The following is an 8,020-nucleotide window of genomic DNA, read 5'->3' as shown; positions in this document are numbered from 1 at the left end:
GCTGCTCATTGAGCAGCTCATATATTAAACTGATTTTTGGAACTGGGCTGTGGAAAAGAGGCTTGCCTCGTCCCAGCCACGGGTTGCCTCGGTATAGCACTACCTCCGAGTGCGGCCCACTTCCCTCTGGGGAAGACACATTCAATCCAAAACAAAGTCAACGGTATAGCATTCTTTTATGTTTACAGGAGCCCCGCCCGCCCTTAGAGGGGGAAGAGGTGAAAGAGGGATGATAATTCAGACAACAGACAATGGCAGGAACGGCCGCTGGCCTACGTTTTCTGAAGTGCGCAAAGCACTACCACAAGGACCTAGGGGTAAGTGGATTTTTTCACCGAGGGCAGACGCTGAAAAAGCATACTTACCTGACGCGGGTTTTTGCCTGCGTTATAGTATCTTGCGCGAATCCTTTCTTCAAGTTCGGATCGTGAATTCAGGATTATCATTTGGAAGGGTGACTTCGCCATTGTGTTCTTTTTTTGGGCCGGATTCCTGTAAGTATTTCTGTGTTTTGTTTTCTCTACCCCAAGTGAGTACCTGCCGGGAGGGAAAACTTGGTGGTTTCTTTCTTTGTTCTCTGGCCACCCATCCCGTTTGGGGATAGTACAGGACCTAGGGTGTGCCCCTTTTTTGGGCCCTTTTTTGCGTTCCCTTCATGATGGTTATCCCACGTGCTCTTACACGTTCTATCGACATTAAATTGGGTGTTTTCCCTGAGGGTACGTCGATTTTCGACACTGCCAAAGCTCTTCGGGATTATTTTGCAAAGGAGGCGGATTTTGAAGTGGTGGCCATTCAGCAGTGCCCGAACCGTATTGCCCGGGTGACATTCGAAGAGGGTGGGGAAGCCGCTAAGGCGGACTTTCAGGACGAGGGATCTATCCGGATCTTTGGAGTTGAATGTGAAGTGGTCTCCCCTGCCCCTCCGGTAGAGAAGGTGCTTGTGTACAATTTCCCCTATGAAAACAGTGATGGCCCAGTACATAGGGTCCTGTCCGATTTTGGTTCGGTTGAGGGTATCTCGTACCAGACGTGGGTGGGCCTCCCGGGTATTCACACGGGTACCCGGGTGGTTAAAATGGTTCGCTCATCCCCCATCCCGCGATCCCTTGTGATTGGGGGGGTGCGGTGTAAGATTTGGTACAGGGGCCAGCCGGTCACCTGTGATGTGTGCCGGGAGGTGGGCCATGTGGCTGCCAAGTGCCCTAACAAGGGTCGTTGTTTCCACTGCCGGCAACAGGGGCATATGGCCCGCGACTGCCCTGATCGTTCAGGTTTCTATGGGGGGGGTGCCTGGGGCCCATTGCCCAATCGTGGTCTGCCTGTTTCTGAGCCGGGTGAGTCCGCTGGTGGAGGGCCCCCGGTCGTTGAAGCTCATCATACAGAACCCGTTTCTGTGGCGGGGGTTGGCCCATCTAGCCAGACCCTTTCTTCTCCTGCCCCCCCTTCATCTGGTGGGGGTGTTTCTTTGGACGGTGGGGTTACCCCCGTCTCGGTTCCTGAGAGCGAACCTAATTCGAGTGTGTGTGGGGATAGCAGCGCTGCTAGCACCGTGCTAAATAGTCAAGGCTATATAATTAACAATGGTAATGCAAATGTTATAGATAATGCTTTTAGTGTAATAAGCGATAGCTGTAAAGTAAGCAATAGTAGTAATGCTAGTGTTAATGTAAGCAACAGTTCTATTTGTGCTGCAAGCTCTGCAAGCAATGCTATTAATATAAATAAGCTAGATAATGGAAAAGCTATTGCTGATAATGGGCCAAAAAGCTGCTCATCAGCTGATTTAATTAGTAATGTTTTGGGTGAGCCTGTCCCTGACGCTAGTGTGGAGGTTTCTCCCGCTTCGTCTGTGGATGCCGAGATGATGCCTGCCTCTAACCATCGCAAGCGGTCGGCTCCAAAGCCTCCTTTGGAGGACTCGGCAGCACCGTCGGGCTTCGCTCCTGGCTCATCTTCGAATGAGCGGGGCAAGTCGAAAATCTCTAAGAAGACTTCTGGGCCTCCCGGTTGCCACTCGCTCCCTGCGAGTGTGTCTCTGGCCGCCAGGACAGCTTCTAGCCGGGGCCCCCCTTCCTGATAACGTTATGGGTGCCTTTTTTCTTTTTCTCATCATGTTTTCTATCCTGTCATTGAATTGTAATGGGATCAGAGATCAGTCCAAAAGAGCTGGTTTGGTGCAGTGGTTGCGGTCTCTCCCTGTTGGGGCAGACGTTGTCTGCCTCCAGGAGACCCACTGTCTATCACCTTCTGAGTGTTCTTTGTGGTTTCGCTCTTCCGGTTTTTCTGCTGTTGTCTCTCCTGGGTCGTCTCATTCGTGTGGTTGTATTGTTTTGTTTCGTCCTTCGTTGTCTCTGGTCAACTCTTGGTGTGATGTTTCTGGTCGTTACCTGCAGGTTGAATTCTCTTTTTTCGGTAGCTCTTTTCGTGTTTGTTGTGTTTACGCACCTAACCGCAACCCTGCGCGGGACCAGTTCTTTGGAGACCTCCATTCCAAGATCGATCCCGCGGTCCCCACGATTCTCTGTGGTGACTTCAATGAGGTCTTTGATCGCTCCGTTGATCGGGCTGGCTCTGATCCCTCTGTCTCCTCTCGCGATAGCTCTTCCTCCCTTAAATATCTTTTCGACGACTGCTGTGTGGTGGACATATGGAGGTATCTCCACCCCTCTTCTGTTGGGTTTACCTGGACCAGGTGGGATGGCAGTCTTGCCTCTCGTATTGACCTTTTTGGTGTTCCTTTTTCGTGGGTGCCCTCTGTCTCTTCTTGTTCCTTCGTCCCCTGTCCCTTCTCTGATCACTGTGGTGTCTTTCTTTCTTGTTCCATCCCGGACGCTGTTCCCCCTGGTCCAGGCATCTGGAAGTTGAACATCTCCGTTCTTGATGACCCTGAGTACGTGGAGTTAATATCAAACGCGTGGCGGTCGTGGCGAAACTCTGTCGCCCGCTTTCCCTCCTTGGTGAAGTGGTGGGATGGGGGGAAGAGTTTGATCAAGGGACTTACGATTCGCTATTGTTGTGAGAAGGCTGGTGCTCGGTCACGTCTCCGGGACCTTTTGGTCCGGTTGATCGATCACCTTAAAGCCAAAGTTGATCTAGGCTCATCATCATGTCTCGGCCCTTATCATTCGGCTCTGGCCGAATTGGCTGCTCTTGACTCCCATGTGGCCAAGGGAGCTCAAGTTCGTTCTCGTGCAAAGTGGGTTGAAGAGGGGGAATCTTCCTCATCGTACTTCTTCCGCCTCGAACGGAAGCGTGGCTCTGATAGGTGGATCTCTGCGCTGAGGGATGAGGACGACTCTATTGTCTCCTCCCCTCGTGATCTTTGTGCTTCTTGGTCATCTTTCTTTTCCGGTCTCTTCTCTGCCTCCTCGGTTGACCCTCGCATCCAGACTGATCTCTTGGGGAATTTGTCATCTTCTCTCCCTGATGATCAGTCCTCCCTTTGCGAGGGTCACCTCTCCGTGGAGGAGGTTCTGGTTGCTCTCCGTGGGATGGCCAGGCGTAAGGCCCCCGGGCTGGATGGCCTTCCCATGGAGTTCTATCTGAAGTTCTGGTCCGTTCTGGGTTCCGACCTTGTCTCTGTTCTTAACTCTTCTTTCGATTCTGGCTGTCTCTCTCTCTCTCAGCGCAGAGGTGTTATTTCCCTGTCTTTCAAGAAGGGTGATCGGTTAGATCCCCGCAACTGGCGGCCGATCACCCTCCTCAACGTCGACTATAAGCTTGCGTCTAGAGCCATTGCTGGCCGGTTGTTAAAGGTCATCCATCTTTTAGTGGCGGAGGACCAGACTTGTGGGGTCCCTGGCCGTTACATCGGTGAGAACGTGGCCCTCCTGCGGGATGTGGCCGCGTTTGCTTCCTCTTCTGGGACTCCAGTGGCCATTCTTTCCCTCGATCAAGAGAAGGCCTTCGATCGTGTGGACTGGGGTTTTATGCGTTCCACTCTCGTGGCAATGGGCTTCGGTCCGTCTTTTGTCGCCTGGGTGGATCTTTTCTATCGCAGTGTTCAGTCCAGTGTTAATGTCAACGGCTACATCTCGGGCTTTTTCGATCTTTCGCGGGGGGTGAGACAGGGTTGTCCCTTGTCCCCCCTTCTGTATGTCCTCGTATCTGAGGTTCTTGCAGCCAACATCCGCTGCAATGCCCGCATTCCTGGTCTGCACTTTCCCGGCTTTCCCCCTCTTTCGCCCATTTCGCAATATGCTGATGACACGTCGTTTATTGTTTCTTCGGATGATGCAATTGAAGCGGTTTTTGAGACCTACGCTCTTTTTGAAAGAGCCTCTGGGTCCAAGTTAAACCAGGTTAAATCCAAGGGTCTTTGGTTGGGGGGCTGGTGTGGTCGCACTGACCCTCCAGTTGCCCTGAGTGGTCTTCTTGTAAAATTAAGGTTTTGGGTGTTTTTATTGGTGCTGGAGATCTGGATGTTGATAACTGGCGTCCCCGTATTGATGCGGTGGACCATGTTCTCAAATCGTGGCGTTCTCGTTGTTTGTCTTTTCGTGGCAAAGCCCTGGTTATCAATGCTCTTGCCCTTTCTCGGGTGTGGTATGTGGCATCTTTGGTCCACATGCCCGCCTGGGTGGCGAAAGAGCTCTCTTCTTTAGCTTTCTCTTTCTTCTGGTCCGGCAAGCGGGAGCTCGTCTCTCGCTCTGTCGTGATTCAGTCCTCTCTTTTTGGTGGTTTCTCTGTTGTTAGTGTGCAGTACAAGGTGTGGGCCCTTCTCGGCCAGTGGGTGCGGAGGTTCGCCTCCTCTTCCGCTGGTTGGTCCTCACTCATGTCATTCTGGTTTGTGTCGTCCTTTGGTGTTTCGCCCTCTGTCGTTTTTTCCAGGCCGTTTTGTTTTGATCCCAGGGTATTGCCACCTTTCTATTCCTCCCTTCTTTTGGCCTGGCGGGGCCTCAATGGTTCCTTCGCCACGGCCCGTAACTCTCTCGTTTTTGGTTCGTCCTGCCCTCATGTTTGTTGCCCTGTGGCTGTTATGTCCACAAAAGCTGCTATCTGTACCTCTTATCTGAGAACATGGTTCCGCCGCATTGCGTGGGAAAGTTTTTCCCAGTGTATGGTTCGCTGGATTGGCCATCCACGTGGCGCTCGCTGACCTTTTTTGATCTCGATCGTCAAGTCGCCGATCTATGTTGGAAGATTGCGCACGGCGTCTTATACACCGCACAGCGTCTTGTTTCCTTTGGATTGCCCATTCCCCCTTCTTGTTTTTGTGGGTCTTCTGTGGAGTCTTTGGAGCATTTGTTCTTCTTCTGCCCCCTTGCCCAGAGTGTTCTCTCCTGGCTTCAGTCTCTGTTGTTCAGTTTTTCTTTTATGTGTCCTGCTCTTCTTTGTCGGCATGTTCTCTTCGGTTTCAGCTCTGATGAGCTGATTGTCACTCCCCGGGTCTTTGTGTATTTGTTGAACCTTTGTAAATATTTCATCTGGCAATCCCGTAACGACTTTCGTTTTCGTGCTGTTCGTCCCGGCGCTGCTGCGGTGATCGCGAGGGTGAAGTCTCGTTTGAGATTCCATCTACCCATTTTCTTCAAGCGGTTTCAGTCCGCTCGCCGTCGTCGCTTCTTCCACCGTCAGTGGGGTGCCCGTGGAGTCGTCGCCACCGTTTCAGATGGTCACCTCTCCCTTGCCCTGTAACCGGTTTCCCGCGCGCTGCATGGCCCTAATCTGGGCATTGTGGTTTTTGTCTGTTTGTGTTCTGTGTTGGGTGGCCCTAATCTGGGCATTTCGTTTGTTTTGTTCTGTGTCCTCCGGTGCTGGGTCTCCTTGATTGGTGTACTGCACGGAGGTTTCTGCTGCATGGCCCTAATCTGGGCATTGTGTTCGTTTTGTTCTTGTTCTGTGTCCTCTTGTGCTGGGTCTCCTTTATTGGTGTACTGCACGGAGGTTTTTTGTGATGCATGGCCCTAATCTGGGCGGTCGGTGTTGTATCCGGTAGTGTGACCCCCTGCACTGGGTCTCCTTAACTGGTGTACTGTGCGAGGGTTCTGGTGTCAGTAGTGTCTGTTTCTTTTTGTATCGCGGTGTTTTGAAAGGAGTGTGTTCAATTTTTGGAGTGTGTGTGTTAATTTTGGCGAGGTGGGGTTCGATTCCCCAACGAAGTTGGTGTCTGGTGACCCTCGGTTTATGGTGGACCCAACCCTAAGGCATTGCACTTTCAGCCATGGGTTGGATTAGGTCTGAGATCGGCAGGCATTGCACCGCCCTCACGGGAGCCTGGCCGTTCACCTTAAATATAAAAAAACTTACCTGACGCGGGAGGTACTGTGATCAAGGAGGCAGTCCTCTCAAGGCGAGGCCCTTTCATTGCACTTCGACTGGGTTGACCCTTGCGATTACCCCAAATGTGGGTAACTCGAGCGTATAATTTCTGGTAGTGGGGACCTGCGTTCGCGCTCGTCCCCGCAAAAGTCATCCAAACTATGTCTATATGGCCCTCTTACTGACTATCGAGGGTATTTTTGCTTTTGCAGTGGACCGGTAGACTTGCAAAGAAAGCAAAGGACGCACAACTGGCCAAGGTGTTGGCACGTTTGGAGGGGTAGAAGTGCATTGGAGAGACTGGAGGAAGGAAACAAGGTGAGTTTCGGGGCGGTGCGTAACTTTGCTGGCTGTTTTTGTTCAAGGCCTGTCTGCTCTATTGTGTGTAAAGTCCTGTTCGTTTGTATTTGCAGGTTGTGCGTGCCGTGCCGTGCTGTGCTATGCGCGCGAAGGGAAAGGAAATGAAAGGAAACCAAACGGCCGATCGACCGAGCGAGCGAGCATAGAAGGGCATTCGACTTGGACCGTGAGTACACTTTGAACCTTTTGAGCGGTTTTATTGTCACTGGAGCCGCTTTTAGAAATGCTATTGCTATCGTTAGTGTATCCTTTGTGCGAGCAAGCGAGTGAACGAATGAACGAGGGAAGGAAACAAACTAGCAGAGTAGTAAAAGTATCGAACCTTTTTCCCGATTCGTTTGCAGTCTGAATCCAACCATTGTCGACTTTCAGTGCCGTTTTTCGCGCGCCTCCTCTTGGAAGTGTGCGAGTGTTTTGCCACGTCACGATGGCTTAAAACTGCGTCTCAGAAGTGTGCGTTTTTTTCCTATTCATTTTTTCGTTCGTTATTTGGAATGATTTGATATCACAGAAGTAGAATTTGACATCATAAACTGTTCATCTCGCGCGTGCTCACTCGCTCGCGCGCGCTCTGTAAGAAAAGTCGATCGCACTAGAGTTTTCGCCATTAGCTGGCCGATTTTTGACAAAAAGGTGTTTTCCCCCCCTCGTTTTTTGCTTTGATTTTGTTCCTCACTCACCTACGGCTCTCTATGTGAAATTGTGGTGTATGGAGAGCTATTTATTGGGATAAAACGTTTAGAGATGTTCGCAAGACAAAAAATTGAAGCCTACAACACGGGGTATTCCCAGGCGGTCACCCATCCAAGTACTAACCCCGCCCGACAGGGCTTAACTTCGGTGATCGGACGAGAACCGGTGCTTTCCCTGTGGTATGGTCGTAGACGAGGAAATGGGGTCGAAATTCTGCTTGTTATCGGCCAGGTTCAGGCTGTAAAGCGGCCACATCCCTGAGTGTAGGCGAATTTGAAATTCTAAAGCCCTAGTTTCGTTACTCTAACCCTAAGAAATCGATACTCTAACCCTAAGAAATTGTTACCCTAACCCTAAGAAATGGTTACCCTAACCCCGAAGTCGTTACCTAACCCTAATGTATTTTCCTCAACCCAGTTAACACATTGAGGAGCATCGATTTGAAGCACTATTCCCTAGGGAGGGGAGGGAGGGGTCCCAAGAGACATAACGTGTCCTAAAAACCTATTATACAATGTTTTAGCTCCGTAGGTGCGTGTATCTGGCTTTAAAATCTTACAGTGAGGAGATACCAAACGGGTCAGCCTCTGGGACCGTCTGCGGGACTCGCAAGGGCTTGTGGGGGCGACCTGCTACTATCCACCATAAACCGTGGGAAGGATCCCTCGACCACCCCCCTCACCCAGGGCATGCTTCGGCATCG

At 51.2% G+C, this 8,020-nt stretch overlaps 2 non-coding genes and 2 pseudogenes across 2 annotated transcripts; 3 read left to right on the top strand and 1 right to left on the bottom strand.

Moving 5' to 3' along the window:
- On the top strand, window positions 1-125 carry LOC136281429 (U2 spliceosomal RNA; annotated as a pseudogene).
- Window positions 126-4,570: 4,445 nt separating this feature from the next.
- On the top strand, window positions 4,571-5,640 carry LOC136280897 (uncharacterized; annotated as a pseudogene).
- Window positions 5,641-6,244: 604 nt separating this feature from the next.
- LOC136281380 (U1 spliceosomal RNA) lies at window positions 6,245-6,408 on the top strand. Its single transcript, XR_010717729.1, has one exon. It is a non-coding gene; the product is annotated as a U1 spliceosomal RNA (small nuclear RNA).
- A 983-nt stretch (window positions 6,409-7,391) lies between these two features.
- Window positions 7,392-7,510, bottom strand: LOC136281466 (5S ribosomal RNA). The gene has a single exon (XR_010717786.1). It is a non-coding gene; the product is annotated as a 5S ribosomal RNA (ribosomal RNA).
- Window positions 7,511-8,020: the final 510 nt, after the last annotated feature.

Source organism: Pocillopora verrucosa, chromosome 5 (assembly GCF_036669915.1).
Source record: "Pocillopora verrucosa isolate sample1 chromosome 5, ASM3666991v2, whole genome shotgun sequence".
In the NCBI taxonomy this organism is placed as follows: Eukaryota; Metazoa; Cnidaria; class Anthozoa; order Scleractinia; family Pocilloporidae; genus Pocillopora; species Pocillopora verrucosa.
The sequence above is the reverse complement of the archived record's forward strand: the minus strand, read 5'-3'. Positions and strand labels throughout refer to the sequence as shown.